The sequence below is a fragment of the Macrobrachium nipponense genome, chromosome 13 (genome assembly GCF_015104395.2).
Source record: "Macrobrachium nipponense isolate FS-2020 chromosome 13, ASM1510439v2, whole genome shotgun sequence".
In the NCBI taxonomy this organism is placed as follows: Eukaryota; Metazoa; Arthropoda; class Malacostraca; order Decapoda; family Palaemonidae; genus Macrobrachium; species Macrobrachium nipponense.
The window spans coordinates 7,086,770-7,106,769 of record NC_087206.1 but is presented as its reverse complement, the minus strand read 5'-3'; the positions used below and the strand labels follow the sequence as shown (position 1 = coordinate 7,106,769).

At 33.3% G+C, this 20,000-nt stretch overlaps 1 pseudogene; it reads left to right on the top strand.

Annotated features, from left to right (window-relative positions):
• Nucleotides 1–20,000, top strand: part of LOC135225621 (neural cell adhesion molecule 2-like) — a 386,945-nt pseudogene that overhangs the window by 291,674 nt on the left and 75,271 nt on the right.

Below are 20,000 nucleotides of genomic sequence, written 5' to 3'. Positions count from 1 at the left end.
AGATCCTCATTCGTTTATTTTTCCTTCGTGGCATATATCTTTATTTATGGATTTATCACGTTCCTAACTTTCGTGATTCAGTTATACATATATATATATATATATATATATATATATATATATATATAGTATATATATATATATATATATATATATATATATATATATTATATATATATCTATCATATATATGGTAGATATATATATATATATAGATATATATATATGTATATATATATATATATATTATATACACACATAAATACATATTTTACATATAGAGGGGCATCATATATATATATATATATATATATATATATATATATATATTACATAAATACTATTTTACATATATAGAGGGGCATCTTCAAAACTGACAACTTATAATGTAACGATATATCACTTCCATACATCATGATATTTGTGTGCATCCTTCGGAGCCATACGACGCGCATTCCCCACACGAGCAAGAACTAAAGGGGAAAGCCCTCTGCTGTCAACCATCCAGGCCGAGGCGCGATTCCCTGAAAGCCTTCAGGTCCCAAGCGCCTTTCCCAATTCAGGGGTCGAGATGCACCACATTTTTCCCCTCCCGACAGAACCCGAGACTCGAGGAACCGACTGTCAGCACCACAGGGCCACCAGATGCACCATTCGCGAAAAGGTGTGTTCCTGTGCCACTGGACCTTTCTCGGAACTTTTCTTTGTCTCCGTAGGGGTGTGAGAGCGGGGCGGTTTGTGGGGGGCGGGGTTGCCGGGACGGGGGAGCCTGGTCTGCCACTTCATAAAGCCTGTTTGTTAGATGTTTTTTATTTTTCTTTCATTCAGTTTGTGTGTGCGTGTGTGTGTGTGGTTTTTTTTTCTTTTTTTAAGAAAATTATTAAAATGCCTCTGTCAGTCTGTTCGTTTTCTGTCCGCCCTAAGATCTTAAAAACTACTGAGGCTAGAGAGCTGCAAATTGTTATGTTGATCATCCAACCTCCAACCATCAAAAATACCAAGTTGCAACCCTTTAGCCTTGGTAGTTTTTTTTTTTTTTTCAGGGTTAAAGTTTACCATGATCATGCGTCTGGCACTATTGGGCTTTGCACATCATAAATAGTATGGGTCATTTCTTTGTTAACCTTTTACAGTTTCCTGTGAAACACTTGTGTGAATTTCTGGCACTCATGTCACCCTTGTGTTTTTGACTTTCACAAATCTCCACTCATCCAGCTTGGTGCCGCAGTTATCATCGTCAAAGTATACCTCTGGGCCTTCCAGGTTTGGGGGCGAAACACATGTCTAAAACATCTCCATCTTCCGTCCATCATTAAAAAATCTACATTTGAACTTCCTTAATTTCTATTTTGATATCTTTTGTATTTTATTCTGCCATTTTACTCGTAATATTCCACGTAAAACTTGATTCTTAAATCAACAAACTCCTCAAGTGACAGTGACGTTATCCCCCAGCTGCAACCCCTCGTGCTTTTTACTGTACCTCCTTTCATATTCCCTTCCATCTTACTTTCCACCCTCTCCTAACAATTGATTCTTGACAACTACGAGGTTTTCCTCCTGTTACACCTTTCAGACCTCCTACTGTCAATTTCCGTTTCAGTGCTGAATGACCTTATCGGTCCCAGTGCTTGGCCTGTGGCCTGAATCTTATATTCAATTCAATGCAGTGACATTATTATAGGTAGAAATATGTGTATTTAATATACAAATATTTCGTTCACATGATATAGTGGAAGCAATGCGAAAAAAAGTTATTCGCTTTCCACCTTTCATATACCGGTACAATACAAATAAAGAAATTGCAAATTGCAAATGTTTGTCGTATTTCGGCCGTGATGAAAATTGGAAATTTGAACATTGGAAATTTGGTTGACTGCGGAAGGTATATAAGGTTGTTTTAATAAATGCCACATAGCTGATCCTATCATTGTTCGATTTAACAATTTTCTATAGCTGACTTTTATTATAGCTGATTTAATAAATGCCATATTGTTGTGGTCCTATCATTATTCATTTTTACAACTTTCTATGGCTTACTTTCACTGTAGCTGATTTAATAAATGCCACATTCTTGGTCCTATCGTTATTCATTTTTACAACTTTCTATAGCTGACTTTCACTACAGCTGTTTTAATAAATATCATATTCTTGGTTCTATTGTTATTCATTTTTACAACTTTCTGTAGCTGTGGTCCTATCATTATTCGTTATTACAACTTTCTATAGCTGACTTTCACTACAGCTGATTGAATAAATACCGTATTCCAGGTCCCTCCATTGTTTCTTTTTATAACTTTCTATTGCTGACTTTCACTATAACCGATTAATAAATGCCATACTGTGTGTCCCTTCATTGTTCGATTTTACAACTTTCTACAGCTGACTTTCACTATAAATAATTTAATATATGCCGTATTCCGGGTCCTTCCATTGTTTGTTTTTACAACATTTTATAGCTGACTTTCACTAACTGATTTAATGTGTTATATTGCGGGTCTTTTCATGTTATTTACAATTTTCTCTCGCAAACTTTCACCAGAAGTGATTTAATAAAGGCCATTTTCCGGGTCCTTTCATTCTTCGTATTGACAACTTTCTATAGTTGACTTCCACTAACTGATTTTATTTGTCATATTGTGGGTCTCTTCATATTCGTGTATTCAATTTTCTGTCGCTAGCTTTCACTACCTGGTTTTAATTTTTCTGTCGATAACTTTCACTAACTGGCTTTAATATATTCCATATTACTGGTCTTTCCATTGATCATCTGTACAACTCTGTAGCTGACTTTCACTCTTAACAGATCTTTCTGATCATGCATTCTGGGGAGGGTGAGCATTAAAGTTATTCGCTGGCTGAGCACCCTTCACGGAAATGTTCGCTCGATGATGGAAGATCATTATGCTTGATGTTTGTCCAATTACTGCTTCCCTTTTGCTTTAATGGCAATGCATTTACGATGACATTATACTTAATTGTTATCCGTTCAGCAATGTTTGGACGATGCTCAATGACATCTCGGGACCCGTTTTGATTTCTCTGTTCTTTGCTGATGGTAGACGAGAGAGAGAGAGATCCAATTTTTTTCGGATTTGTTCATATATATTCTTTAATTTTATAATGTTCTTAGATTTTATTTTATTTATTTATTTATTTTACTTTGCCAGATGACGTACTTGAGAAACCTACATATTTCCTTTGAACGAATTCCATTTTACTAGCTCCTCTTACGAGGCCTTACCACGATAATTAAAATCTCAAGCTAATGGATTATCTGCCTTAATCCTAAAAAAATTTAACCCCAAAGAATTTTTAACATTTTAAATTTCGCAATTTCGTAGCTAACTAGATTTGCTTACCGTGAATAATAACTAAAAGTAATGCAAGGAGAACCAGGTGCACGAGACACCTTCCGCGAAAACTACTCAAGTATACCTTAGTTTAACCAGATCACTGAGCTGATTAACAGCTCTCTTAGGGGTGTCCCGAAGGATTAGCTTACTTTTTACGTGGCTAGGAACCAGTTGGTTACTTAGCAACAGGACCTACTGCTTATCATGGGATCCGAATCACTTTATATCTAGAAATTAATTTCTAATCACCAGAAATAAATTCCTCTAGTTTCGAATTGCCAGCAGCTGGGAGCGAACTCGGGCTACCAGATTCATAGGCGGGTAAGCATACCACTCGTCCAATGAGGAAAATTAAAGATATGAAAATCAATACGCAGCTGCTTCTACGTATTACTCGTGAGAAATTAAAATTTTTGTTGTCTTGATATTTCCTTGACTGGAGGATATACATATCAGAACTTAATAGAATAAACTCTGGAGAAAATTTCTCAAGGGAAACGAAATTTATTTTATTTTTATCGGTTGGAACCAATAAACCAATACTGTTGTTTTTCTTCCTAGCTGGCTCTTCAAAAGGTAAACATGCCAAGCTCTCATAAATAGAAATGTTTTCCCGAGATTTGAATTACCATGTTTGGCTGATGCTCGCCGAGAGAGAGAGAGAGAGAGAGAGAGAGAGAGAGAGAGAGAGGAGGGGGGGGATTTTTATGCTATTAAAACTAGTCATAACGCCTAGTTATTATGAGAGAGAGAGAGAGAGAGACGAGAGAGAGACGAGAGAAGAGAAGAGTAGAGAAAGAGGGGGGGGGGGATTATGTCTATTAAAACTAGCGTCATAACACCTTAGTTATTAGAGAGAGAGAGGAGAGAGAGAGAGAGAGAGAGAGGAGAGAGAGAGATATATTATCTTTAAACTAGCGTCATAACTAGGTATTTATTGAGAGAGAGAGAGAGGTCAATAGACATACAAAGAGGAGAGAGATAGAGAGAGAGAGAAAGAAGCTATTAAAATAGACATACGGATTTTATGTACATTAACTAGCGTACATACAGTAGTTATTATTGAGAGAGAGAGAGAGAGAAAGAGAGAGATTTTATATCTTTAAAACTAGCGTCATAACACCTAGGTTATTATTGAGAGAGAGAGAGAGAGAAAGAGATCAATAGACAAACAAAGAGGAGAGAGAGAGAGAGAGAGAGAGAGAGAGAGAGAGAGAGAGAGAGAGAGGTGATATTGCTATTTCAATTAAAAGCCGAAATTAATGTGTCAGAACATAAAAAAAAAAGAATATGAACATTTCCCTTAAGGTTGTAATAACTGTCGTGTAAAAGGATGCTTACTAAATGTTATTTTGGGCCTTTGAAAGAACTTAAAGTGAAATTATGCAGGAGTCCATCTTTTCTGTTTGTTTGTAAGTTTTTATTTTTTTTTTTTTTCAAGAGCATTTGAGCTATTTTCACGAAATAACACAAACAAGGTAAAGTTGTTGTTCAGGAGAAAGTAATAATGATAAACAAGGCAATAATAGTAATAATAAAGTAATAAAGAAAATGGTTAATATTTACTTCGACACCAAGATAAGAGAGAGAGAGAGAGAGAGAGAGAGAGAGAGAGAGAGAGAGAGAGAGAGAGAGAGACGTATTTAACATACGCTACCGCAATTTTGACATTCTTTGTAAAGTAACTTTACTGTACTTTTAGCCAGTGGTCAATTGATGGTTTTATTTTGTATCCGTATCCTTTCCTAAATATTAAGAAGAGTTCAGTTATTTTCTGTTTTTTTCTAAAAGTATTTCGTGATGGGGAATATTTGATATTGAGGTGAAAGGGAACTTCTGTTGCAGATTGGACTGTTAATAGTAATGCGTACATATTTAATATATATATATATATATATATATATATATATATATATATATATATATATATATATATATATATATATATATATATATATATATATATATATATATATATATATAATGTCCTCTGTTGCTAGAAAATATATATTTCATGAAATTACAGATAAATTTTAGTAATAATGTACTTGAAAAATAATAATAATAGAGACTAAAGAAGATACTTTACTTCTTGAATAATGAAAACAGTCATGAATAACGACATCGCATCGGCCTAAAATAGTTTTTTTTTTTTTTTTTTGCGCGCGCGCCTTAAATGCATAAAGATGACATTTAAATTCCCGCCAATCCAGAGCCCCGGTACAGTGAACCCCAGGCGCTGTTTAGATGCCCTGATGGGGGCAAATGAATGGGGGTTAGAGTGATGATTTAAACCATTCGTTCGCCTGGAAGAATTTAAAGATATTCATTCAATCTGAACTGAGCTATTTGATTCGACGGAGTTTAAATGGCTCTCACCTTTTTAAAGTTAGAGGCGGTGTTGCCGTTTCGATGATATTTTACTAAAATCTACTTTAAGTATTTTTTAAGTATTTTAATGAGATTTTATAGTTTAAAGTAGCGGAAGGCAGTGTGGGGGGAGTAGGTGTGTGAGGGGGAGGGAGGGTAAGGGGGAGGGAGGAGTGAACGGGAGGGGTAAGGGGGTGGGGGTGGACGCCCCAGAAGCCTCCCAGTATAATTTAAAATCCGTCGTGCAATCAAACACCACAAACACAAGACATGAGTTTAGTTTTAGTTATTATTATCATTATTATTATTATTATTATTATTATTATTATTATTATTATTATTGTATATCACGAAGGTGTTCATATTCAATGCGTAGGTATAGGTGTGCTGAAGGTATTATTATTATTATAATCTCCAAAAGGAAATGAAGAGTAGATCTCCCGTTACAGGTGAAGATAAACCGTAATATGCGGTAAGTTACCCGAGACGTGGCGCCGCCGTGGCGGGAGTACGAGCTGGGCTCATATTTCCCCGAAGAGAATGCGAGCAGGGGAAACGTCAGAAGCATAATACCCTCCAGATACCCGAGTACCTTCCCCTGGAATTGGTTTTCCAGTTCACAAAAGGTGGCGACAGGTAGGCGAGGTGTCGGTCCTAAGTCTTGAGGGGAGTTCAGGATCTCGCCCTCTGGATTTGACGGGCGGGAATGGTGGTTGGTCGGTCCTATTCTTGCGCCTTTGTAATCCATGTTTTCAAGAGGTTATGTACTAGTATTTGATAAGTTTTGTCTGGGAGTGCAGAACATGCTTACTCGGAAGCCGTGATAAATAAAAATCTCTGATCAAATAGCCTATTGTTTCACCAACGAAAATTAAAATAAATACGGTATTTTTTATTGGAAATAATGGTTCTGTATTGTTCATCATGCACGTTATTTATTTTGTACGTTTTCATTCCATTAAATAAATCACAAATAATCTATGCTAAACTTCCCGTATCTTTAACTCAACGCGAAACACCCTTTTCAGGTTGTTTTAAGCTTCTCCATACGGATTTCCTAACCCTCTCCCCCAACAAGAACAACAACAGCAACAACAACAAAGTAGTGTTGTAGGCTTCCTCCACGAGTAAGTGAAAAATGTTCTCTATTTATATATAAACTAAATAGAAGAACCGGTTATCATAACTGCAGTGTTCCAATCTACCTTGAAACACTCAGTAGGGAAGAATGGTTGGAACAGTCGAATAGATTTAGGTATTGGAAATTCACGATTCATCTCTTTTCATATTTATTGCCCGAACGGTACTACTGATCTGATTTGGAAACAACGTCACAGATGAAACAAAACGATACAAAACCATGTTTCGTTTCCTGTTGAGCATTGTTTCGGCTTGTCATTGTTTGAGTGATTTTGAAGCGCGGAATGAAATACGCTGTTTTCATTTGTAGAGCAAATCCTGAGTGCAGTATTATTCAGTGATTGGATGTTGCCGTCGTTTCAAGATCTGTTCTACTATTAATCTTTGTTGTGTATTTTGAATGTTCATTGGTTTAGATTTAGTTTTATTATTATTTTTTGAAGCCGTTTGTTTGGTATATTTTATCTCTTGGACAAAGAGTAAGAGTATTTGATAGTTTTAATATCCACAAAAAAATCAATCTATTGTTATATGTTTAATATTCGTTTTTTTTTTTTTCTTAAAAAGTCATTTCTTTGGTATGATATCTTTCATCTTGGGGGAAGAAGAAGAAGAAGAAGAAGAAGAAGAAGAAGAAGAAGAAGAAGAGAGAGAGAGAGAGAGAGAGAGAGAGAGAGAGAGAGAGAGAGAGAGAGAGAATGAGTCTGCAATTTACAAGATATAAGTCTTTTCCAGCCTGACCTTTTGTATTAATGTTGAAAAAGATTCTTCGTATGCAGACACACACACACACACACACACACACACACACACATATATATATATATATATATATATATATATATATATATATATATATATATATATATATACAAGCTGTATATACGTATATGTATATATACACGGAACATTTTTATATATCTGCCAAGCATTAATTATGCGAGCCTACTAACAGAACAATTTTTGCAAAACTCTCATGGGAAATCAATTCTCTAGGTAATCGTACAATCATAATTTAGAAGTCGTTTACTTACTGAAATTTTGCAAAGTAGTATTTATGAAAATACTAGTACCAATGGACCTTAGCACTTGTTTAGTTTTCTATAAAAGAAAAATATGGAGATGGCTATTTGTCTCTCCTTCTGCCCTTTTTCTGTCTGTCCTCGTATCTTAAAAGCTATTGAGGATAGATGGATGCATATTGTTATATTGATCTTCCACCCTCCAATCATCAAACATACCAGATTGCAGCCCTGTAGCCTCAGTAGTTTTTATTCTACTTAAGGTTAAATTTAGCCATAATCGTGCGTCTGACAACGCTAAAGATCAGGCCACCACCAGGCGGTTGCTGAAAGCTTCATGAGCTGTGGCTCATACTTGTTTTTTCAATTGTGGCTGGTCTGTACTTCAAAGAACGTGCAACCTGATATCACTTCCACGTTGCATATAAAAAGGCCTTTCCATATACATTTAAAAAGGGTACTATTGAATCATCCTTACCCTTTTAACAGAAATTACCAGTCAATTACCAATGCCATTTTAGATTTGCAAATGGTAATTGAAAACCGAAATACATTTTTATATACTGACAACTCATTAAGAGTTAATTATCTGATGAAAACACTCGCTTTTACTCCACATTTGACTCGTTCGGAATTACTTGCTGCGAAAAATACTGAATGTTTCAAAGATCGCTCGTTCCTTCATCCCCTCAGTGCAAATAGTTCATATTTTCAGCATTTTAAATGGGCTATCTTTTATATTAAGAAAAATTTATTGTGGAAAAAATAAGAAAGCATATGCGCCTTGTTTTTTAAGTTGGGAAAACCTGTGTGTTTCCTGAAGTTAGGAAAAGTACATGTATTTTTTTTAAGCTAACAAAACTGCGTATTTTTTAAGTTGAGAAAAGAACGTGTTTTTTAAGTTAAGAAAAGTAGTACTTGTTTTCTCAAGTTACGAAAAGAACGTGCTTTTTAAAGTCAAGAAAAGCGCACGTTTATTTAATAAGACGAAGTAATTGTGTTTTTAAGTTCAAATAAAAAATGCTTGTATTTTTTAAGTTAAGGAAAAGTACGTGTTTTTTTAGTTAAGAAAACGTACGTATCTTTCAAGTTAAGAAAGAATATGTTCTTCATGAAAGTTAACGAAAGAGCGTGTCTTATCTTGAAGGTAAGTAAAGTACGTGTATACCTGGAGTTTAGAAAGAAAGTGTGTGTGTTTTTTTTCAAAATTGAGAAAAAAAACCTGACATGCAATCAAGGCAATGCATAATTTTAATCCAGAGATTTAATCCTTGAGCAAACTGTTTCATAAGACTCGCGGCTTAGCTTCAGTTCAGTATGTACACTTCTGCGTGTGCACAGGTGCCTATGCGCTCATAAAATGTGAGGAAAAAATGCTCACTCGCTCAACGTTGATCTTTCTCCATTTAGCTGGCCGTAGTTAAATTAGCATCCGCCGTATTTGGTCATTCTGTTTGAGGAAGAGAACAGACGGCATACATTACCGGATGCTCAAGGGAGTGTTCCACGGATTAAAAGCCTGCCATTATCCCGCTGATGTCTTTATTCCGTAACGATTAAAAGGAGGTCTGTTGCAGATATCGCAGTGTTTCGTAGGCAGGAAGCAGCTATGTATGTTAAGGAATGTTAGTATAGAAATCGAATTTTATTTAGGGCAATACATCAAAGTACAGGAAGGTTAATGAGCATAAAAGAAGACCCTCTGCTCGAGTTTACTAATACATTAACATTTACACTCAGCAAATGGGTGTTGTTTTATCCTCATCTTTATAGAAAGTGCCTGTTCTTCATAGTCTTCAAGGCTATTAATAGCTAGTAGTTTATTGTCTCTAGAATATAACAGGAATTACGTTCGTAGTACCTTCACTATGAGCATTACGTATATGCACGTGAGAACCATACGCACATATGATTATGCCTATGACACTGTTATATATATATATATATATATATATATATATATATATATATATATATATATATATATATATATATATGTGTGTGTGTGTGTGTGCGTGTGTGTATGTGTATGTGTGCGTGTGTTACTTAATACCTGATTTGCCCAGGTGTCGTTTCTTTGGAAAGATTTCGATAGCTGTGAATAGTTATTGGTTTGACAGTAATTGAGGAGGTATTTCATTGTCTAGAAATACTAGACTTGGAAGTAAATACAGGAAAGCTTTTAAGATATGAAGAACTTGAGTGAGCTGAACGTGATGTTAGTTAGGCCTTTTTGCACGAGTGTGCGTCGACCGCCTTAATTATGGGTTTGTGCTAATGTGATACATCTTGAGTAAGCATCATCCATTATACTGAGAAGTTGTTGTGCTAATTAGTACATCTTTTTGGCCTGTAGTGAAGGTCTGAGTTCCTTCTCGTTCAATGTTCTGAAGCCATCTTATTTATGAGGTTATTGGTCATGATGCAAATGGCAAGATACTCAACAAATTCAAATATTAATTTTACCTAATTTGTGAATGTTGTTGTTCCTAAAGAGAGAATGTGGATTAGGACAGAAGGGGCATATGTCCAATCCCTAATGTATAGTAGTTATCCCGAGGACATTGTGCATTAGTACCCAAGAACAATTCATCTTGTATTTCAATAATATATTTTAGGTTTTTAACTCTGTATTTATGAGATTCATTAATTTCTATATTATTTTTTTTATTTTCTAGTAACTAGTATCTTCTTTCTGTATTTCCCGTTAGCTTCTCTTAATTTTTTCCAATGAATATCATATTCTTTCAAGTCAGTGGCCCCTGTGGTGGGCTTGTTCCTTATGAATCGGGTTCATTTTCTGAATAATAATAATAATAATAATAATAATAATAATAATAATAATATGTAGACATTTAATTCTTGTGGTGTTTCCTTGTTCCTGTCTGTGGTGTGTTGTGTCAATTACACCCACTTGGAAGTTAACCGTACCGGGTAACCGGATTAATTGTTGATCCGTAATAACTCCGCCTTGACAGGGGACTCGCTTCGCTCTGGTATGTTCTGTGTTGACTTCCTTATACGTTGAAGGCTGTAGAGGTCGTGTATTTATTTCTGTATGTTTTGAAGGTTGTAGAGATCGTGTGTATAATTCTTTCTTTTTTTATGTCGAGGGCTGTAGAGATCTGGTGTTTATTTTTTTTAGATAGTGAATGCTTTAGAGAATCGTGCGAGTTTTTCTATATATTTTGGAGCCTATATGTTTATGTTTTTGTTACTGAAGGTTGCAGATATTGTGTGTTTTTTTCTGTATATTTTGAAGGCTGTGTGTTTATTTGTGTATCTTAAAGACCTAATATTTCTGTGTATTACGAAGGTTTCAGAGATCGTGTATTTATTTCTCTGATGAAGACCGTAAAGATAATGTGTTTATTTCTGTTGAAGGCTGCAGGAATCATGTGGTTATTTCTGTATATCCTAGGGACTGTAGAGATCATGATTTTCCTGTATTTGTTGAAGACTGCAGAGCTCGTTTGGTCGTTTGTTTGTTTGTTTTTGTGTGCATGTTGATGGCTGCACAAACCGTGTGTTTATTTTTGTGTATGTTGAAGATTGTAGAGATCATGTGTATATGTCTGCATGCGTTGCAGGAGTACAGACCGCCTTTATTTCTATACGTGGTGAAGGCTTTAAGATCGTGTGTATATTTCTGTTAATTTCTATATCTGTAAATGCTCAATGCAGTACAGATAGCCTGTCTATTACTGTATATGTCAAGAGGCTTTAAAGATCATATGTTTATTTTTGCATAGGTCGCATCTGTAAAGAGCAAAAGTTTATTTCTGTATATGCTAAAGGCGGTGGATACTATTTTTCATGACATGCAAGGATAAATGAGGTATTACCTTTCTTCAGCAATTGATATTAGAATATGGGTAAAAATACACTTATTTAACAATGCCTGTCATTTTCCCCATTACCCAGCAATAAAAAAATTTTCACTCTATTTTTTTCATACAATTTCATTCGCTTTAAGAAATAGTGTTATTTACTGCTATTGAATCTGATGAGTTTTTTGTGAACATTTGTATGTAAGTTTATTAAGCATTTACTTATGACTACAAATTTTCATAAGTAATAAATCAATCACAACAGTCGAGCTTATATACCTGATATAATCAGAGAAATTATTCGGCAAATATGACTATTGGTTGTGGTGCCCATTTAACCTTTGTTAATTTGTACCGTCATAACACACTTTCTCTAGAGATTTTGTATTTTATTATCATGTAGTTCTATGTAATCAAGGAAAAATAATTATGCTATTTATTTGTATTCACTATACTACTGAGCACTTCGGAAAGTGGTACTATAAATTGACTATACTGAGCACTTCGAAAAGTGGTACTATAAATTGACTATACTGAGCACTTCGAAAAGTAGTACTGTAAAGAAATTGACTATACTGAGCACTTCGAAAAGTAGTACTGTAAAGAAATGGACTACACTGGGCACTTCGAAAGGTGGTACTTTGAAAAAATTCACTGCCCTGAGCACTTCGAAAAGTAGTATTTCAATGAAATTCACTATTCTGAGCACTTGCAAAAGTAGTACTTTAAAGAAATTCACTACACTAAACATTCCAGAAGTGATACTTTAAAGAAATTCGCTACATCGAGCACTTCGAAAATCGGTACCTTTAAAGTGCCGTACAAAGTTTAAAAAAAAAAAAAAAAGTGCTTTTGTTAAAAGTGAAAATTCGACATCACCCTTTCGACTCCGTCCGTCTTTTTAAAGATTCAGATTTATTCCGGCGGTTTAGCCCCGGACCATTGCATTAAAGTGGCACGGTGCTCAGTGCCTGCCTTTAACAACGCCCCCCCCCCACGCTCACGCCCCCCGACTTTCTTCCTCAAAGGCACTATTAATCTCTTGACTATTGTATTCATTGTAAACATTTAACTCCGGTCTCTGCATTCTTTCCTTTTGTAAGGAACGGTTTTATCCCCTAAGGCTATTGATTTCGTTGTAGGTACACACAACACACACACACACACACACACACACACCACACACACACATATATATATATATATATATATATATATATATATATATATATATATATATATGTGTGTGTGTGTGTGTGTGTGTGTGTGTTCGAAGTTCTACGAGGTGGTATTTGGCATGAGGTTTGTCTTCTTGGCTGAAAAGTCGGCTTCAGTCAAAGCATATCGGTTGAAATGCCATCATTCATTTCATGGCTGTATAGCAATACAGATCGCTCTAGGATTCTGTATAATCTTGCTTTCGCATGCAGTGCTGTTTCATTCTGTTTGATTTCCAGACGTTTTCAGCTTGTCTTTTGTTTTCTTTACTTTTTTTTCACCAAACTTTAGCTCAAGGAGAGCTGTCCGTGATAACGTTATTTAAAGGTTTCGTCTTCATTCATCTTTATCCGTCTAGTGTTATCCTTATCGTAGTATCATCTGGAGTCTCATCTCGCTAAATATAAGATGCATTCCATTGAGCAATGATTGTTATCAAAGGATGCAAGTCTACCACTGAAAAAACTATCATCAACAGATGCTAGTTTAAACTAATAAAAATGATGGTCATCAACCTGTTCTAGTCCCAACCACGTACAAATAATTGTCATCAATGGATAATGGTGAAGGTACTTGTCGTTAATGAATGCTCTTCTAAACAAGTAAATGGAATTGTCATCAACTCTTGTCAGTATAACCAAGTAAAAGTGATTGATTGTTGTTAGGCTCACCGAGTAAAAGTGATTATCATCAATTGTTGTTAGTCTAACCAAGTAAATGTGTCATCAACTGTTTTTAGTCTAACCAAGTAAAAGTGTCATCAACTAATGTTAGTCTAACCAGGTAAAAGTAATTGTCATCAGCTGTTGCTAGTCTAACTCGGTAAAAGTCTTGTCATCAACTGTTGTTAGTCTAACCAAGCAAATGTGATATCCATCAACTGTTGTTGGTATAACCAAGTAAAAGTAATTGTCATTAACTGTTGTTAGTCTAACCAAGTAACAGCGATTGTCATCAACGGGTGCTAGTCTAGTCAAGTAAACCTATTATCATCACAATCTTCCAGCTGGAATTCGCCTACGCCACGTCTTCAGGGCAAAGTTCATACTTCATATCATCACATCACTGTCATTTTTCAAACCAGTGGAGATTGAATATTTTGCCTTTGCACCTAACATTATATATATATATATATATATATATATATATATATATATATATATATATATATATACATACATACATATATACATGTAAAACTGAATCTCAGGAAAGTTTGGAACGTGATAAATCATAAATAAAGGTATAAGCCACGAAGGAAAAAAATAAATAACGGAGTTTCTGCAAGATTTTTCGACTCGACGTCCTCTACTCAGCAGAGTAAAGGACGTCGAGTCGAAAGATCTTGCAGAAACTTCGTTGTTTATTTTTCCTTTGTGGATTATACTTTATATATATATATATATATATATATATATATATATATATATATATATATCATATATTACTATATATACGTATAGTATATATATATATATATATATATATATACGTATATAGTATATATAGATATATCTATATATATATATATATATATATATATATATATATATAATGGCAGTATCATTTTTAGCTTGCAAGGATTAAGTCACTTAGTTTTTTAAACATATACTTATTATTATGACAAGACATTTAAATACATTCTTTTTGTTATGACTAGCCATTTAAACACATTCTTTTTATGACTAGCCATTTAAACATTCTTTTTATATGACGAGCCATTTAAACACATTCTTTTTATTATGACTAGCCATTTAAACACATTCTTTTTATTATGACTAGCCATTTAAACACATTCTTTTTATTATGACTAGCCATTTAAACACATTCTTTTTATTATGACTAGCCATTTAAACACATTCTTTTTATATGACGAGCTATTTAAACACATTCTTTTCATTATGGCAAGCCATTTATAGCCATTGATATAGGAACCACTTATTTACAGTAGATCATGATTTCATCTGTTTATTTATCAAGTTATTAATTTATTTCTTTCTTTTGATAAGTCATCTCTTCTGACTGTATTCTCCTTTACCTTCTTTTACTACTTTCTAACAACCACCATATTCTTTGGAAGCTGGAACTTAAAGTCAGTGTCCCCTGTGGTGGGCTTTTTCCATATAAATGGGGTTCATCTTCTGAATATAATAATAATAATAATAATAATAATAATAATAATAATAATAATAATAATAATAATAATAATAATAATAATAATAATAATAATAATGCAATTCAAGTAAAGCTAACAGAAGGGAAGTGACATCTAAATAAATGTTTAAACGAACCCCTCTCTACTTCCCTGGGGGACAAAGGACCTGTCCTTCAGAAAGTACCTTGTGGTCTCCAAGGGTAGCCTCTCCAAAGTATGACCTCCCTTGAGGATCACACGTTCCATTTCTTTCTGTTTAGAGACATCGGTTTCTTCCTCCCTCCCTCCCTCCCGTTTTCCACTTAATTCTAATTTCTTTCCCGAGTTGTATGTGGGAGGTGTGAGTTGCCATGGAGACCATTCTTTTGAAGGTCTTCACGGAAATCGAGCGATTTAGACATAGGTTGATGGCGTTGTAATGAACCCTAGGTAAGTTTTCCAACTGAATGTAGTTCAGGCAGGTACTGAGATTCGTAAATATTTGCGAAAGTTACACTGTAAAATGTTACACTAACGGGACTCTAGTGAGAGCTTAGGGACAAAATGCCAAAGGAAAGCGAAGAAATGCTGAAAAAATGATGTACGAGCAAGTAAATACTATATATATATATATATATATATATATATATATATATATATATTATATAATATATATATATCTATATTATCTATATATATATATATATATATATTTATATATAATATATATAAAATCTAATATATATATTATAATGTTAAGCTAAATTTATACAATCTGACGTTCGTTGTGATTATCAGTAACTATGTGTGTGTGTGTGGTGTGCATACACACACAGACACACACACATACATATATATATATATATATATATATATATATATATATATATATATATATATATATATATATATATATATATATATAGCCACTCACATACAGCAAACACTGGAAGTCACCATCAGATGCTTCTTGGAAAAAAAATCAGAATCCACGAACATTTTACATTGCAGTGTGCCTGTTATGACAGCAAATCCAAGTTAGGGTTCCCATGTAGTGTCTGTAAATATTATTTCCTATGAACTGCTAAAATATCTCGTGCCAGGAACGTTTGGAACTTCAGGAATTTGTTTCTATTCATCAATTTTTTCGTTGGCATTCTTCTCAAATTCCGACAGCGTATATTTGTATTCCGACTTAGACCTCTCTCTCTCTCTCTCTCTCTCTCTCTCTCTCTCTCTCTCTCTCTCTCTCTCTCTCACACACACACACACACACAGTGTAAATTATACAATTCTGAACCCGCCTGCAAAATTAAAAAATATATAATGTGTTATAATATTTTTCTAGTTAGAAACTCTCTCTCTCTCTCTCTCTCTTCCTCCTCTCTCTATCTCTCTCTCTCTCTCTCTCTCTCTCTCTCTCTCTCTCTCCTGTAATAGTAAACATTGTATTAAGTATGGGGATTTACATATTATCCCATTACGGGAGATCCGGATTTCAATTAAATCGTTGGATTTCTGACATCAGTCGTTTTTTCATTGGCGGTCCACCTTATCAGTCTCTTCATTTCCTGTGTCTAAGAAAAAATACAAAAGGAATTTTTAAAAGCATTTCGCTTAGGATCGTCTAAGGTAAATGTGTATGACAATACTGTACAACGCACTAATATACCATTAATATAATGATAATAATTGTAATAGTAATGCAATTAGCATTATAACGATAGGTGCTCCAAAATCTTCTTAGTATATAAGAAGAATAAATTAAAATTGTAATTAGTTGCTTCAGGCGACAACCTTTTAAAGGGAAAGAGAAATGTCTTGTGCATGTATATATATATATATATATATATATATATATATATATATATATATATATATATATATATATATATATATATATATATATATATATGTATGTATATATATATATGTATATATATATATATATATGTGTGTGTGTGTGTGTGTGTGTATATCTATCTATCTATTTATATATATAATATATATATATATATATATATATATACTATATATGGTGTGTGTGTGTGTGTTGTGTGTGTGTGTGTGTGTGTAAATTTGATTTTGAATCTCGAAAAAGCTAAAAACTTTTATAAACAATCGAGATGCTAAGTACTTTCGTCTTATTACCAAGACTTATTCTTCGCGGGTGGCTGTAACTTTGTTCATTATATATGTCAGCTTGTCAAAGCACGTTTTTAAACTTCATTATCTTCACGCAGATCTTGTCGATGTTACGGTCAACTTACCGGAAATATGTCGTTGGCCGCCTTCTTTGTAAGCCAATTTCATGATAAAATAACGCAACGTTGTTTTCAAGGCCGGATGATTTATGAAGACAATAACTCTCTTGACGCCTGAGAAGATTGGTTTCCGATCACCCTCTATATTTGCGAAGGAGATTTTTGCATGCGATAGGTGCGGTATAGTTGGGATATGCGTTCGTGTCCATGGCTTGAGATAAATATATATATATATATATATATATATATATATATATATATATATATATATATATATATATATATATATATATAAATATATATATATATATATATATGTATATATATATCTTTATATTTGTATATATATATCATATATATACTATATATATATATATATATATATATATATATATATATATATATATTCTTTTAGATCTGCGTCATAAATAATTTTCTAAATCTACTTTATAATAATATTTCAGTCTTGCTTTTATTTTTTTTTAATCTTGGTTATAACTTTTTTTTAAATATGATTTTTTACATCATTTGTAAGAACTATTTTATAATTATTTTTTTTTAATTTGGTTTTAAATATATCTTTTTAAATTTGAGTTACAAATCATTTGCAAAATTTCTTTATAATAATTTTTTTATAATCTTGGTTATAAATCTCTTTCTTTTTTAATATAAATATGAGTTATTAATCATTTCTAATATCTGCTTTATAGTTATATTTTTTATCTTGATTTTAAATCTGTTTTTATATCTGCGTTATTAATCATTTGTAAAATCTGCTGTATAAGATTTTTTTTAAATCTTGATTATACATCTCTTTTTTTAAAATCTGAGTTCCAAGTCATTTTTTAAACCTACTTTATAAATTTTTTGTCTTTGTTATAAATCTGTTTTTATATGTGCTTTATAAATCATTTCTAAACTCTGCTTTTTGATATTTTTCAACTTTGGTTATAAATCTCTTATTTAAAATCTGTTATAATTTTTTTCAAATTTCTTTATAATTATATTTTAATCTCGGTTAAAAATGTCTGTTTTTAAATCTGTGTTATAAATCTTTTCTAAAATCTGCTCTATAATCATTTTTTTATTGTGGTTATAAATCTCTCTTTTAAGTCTGAGTTACAAATCTTTTTTTTTATCTGCAATCATTTTTTTTATCTGTTACAAATCTCTGCTTTCAAATCTGCGCCATAAATAATTGTTAAAATATGCTTTATTATTTTTTTAAATCTTGGTTATAAATCTAATTTTTAAAATCTGAGTTATAATTATTTTTCTATCCCTTACCTCCAAAGGCAAGTTAATATATCTTTCGCAACTTCCTTGTAATTACTTGTGCTTCTTATTGGTATATGGAAGAAGTTGAGAGAAAATAAGAAGACGAAGTTTGTGTGCTCGCCACCTGAAAGTTTTTAGAAAGAAGGAGTGTTTAACCTACACACGTTAATGGTTGAATCGTGGATGAATCCCTTGTGCGGAAAACTTTCACGGCATTATTTGCTCAGTATCCCTACACAAAAGACTCATTACAGCACCATAGATTTATATATATATATATATATATATATATATATATATATGTGTGTGTGTGTGTGTGTGTGTGTGCGTGCGTGCGTGCGTGCATTTGTGCATGTGCACATCTGAGGTATGTTAGAAACTTGCAAATAAACCTTGTCAGAAAATGTGCTGGAAGACTGTTTTCATACATTTTGATATTATGAATTCTGGAATGTAATATTTGCATTCAAGTTCCCGGGTTTAATTTAAAAGAAAACCATAGATTCCCATTAAAATGAGGATTTTTAACTCATGAAAAATACTATACGAAAGAGATGAAACCAGAAGTTTATTTAATGGAAGTACAACCCGACCGTCTTAATCCACTCCGATATTAAGAGAGTTTAGTCATTAAAGAAAAGAGAGGACTCATATCATCTTTCATTTTGTATTTTCATTGGCTGTGGGTAAACGCAGCCGTCTTAGGCACTTCAAACCCGTAATCATCATTTACTGTTAGACAAATGATACAAATAGCTTTCGATAATAAACAAGATTTTTTTCGTCGTCAAAAATAGTTCGCAGTAAGCTGCCTGTGATGCGATATGTAGATAAAGCAATTTTTTTCGCGCAGAATTTAAAATGCCTGCAAAGTCACCGGCTTTAATATATCTGCTATTTTGCGCGAATTAAATCGGTTTTTAAACCATATCAAAATTAAAGCTTCAAATCCTTCAATTATAAAGTTTCCATTCCATTGGTCTTCTCTCTCTCTCTCCTCAATCTCCTCTCTCTCTCTCCTCTCTCTCTCTCTCTCTCTCTCTCTCTCTCTCTCTCTCTCACTGGGCAATTGAAAACGAGCGAGGGAATGACTCGTCTTTTAACCCGTTTACGAAAATCGTGTAAAATGACCTTTCAGTCTGTAAAAGAACATTATTTTACGTAGCCCAATTAAAAATACAACTCGACCGCATTACTGAAAAGTGTCGATTAATTTAGGTATTCGCTCAGTATTACATTCCATTATATCGCTGTATTTTGCTGCCGCAGATGAAATCGCTTCCTGGTGATATTGGGTGTCATTATCAAAGGTGTAATTATGACAAAAAAAATTCATTTTCGTTTGTTTTCGCTGTGACTCATCCACGGATACAGTTTATATAAAGGGG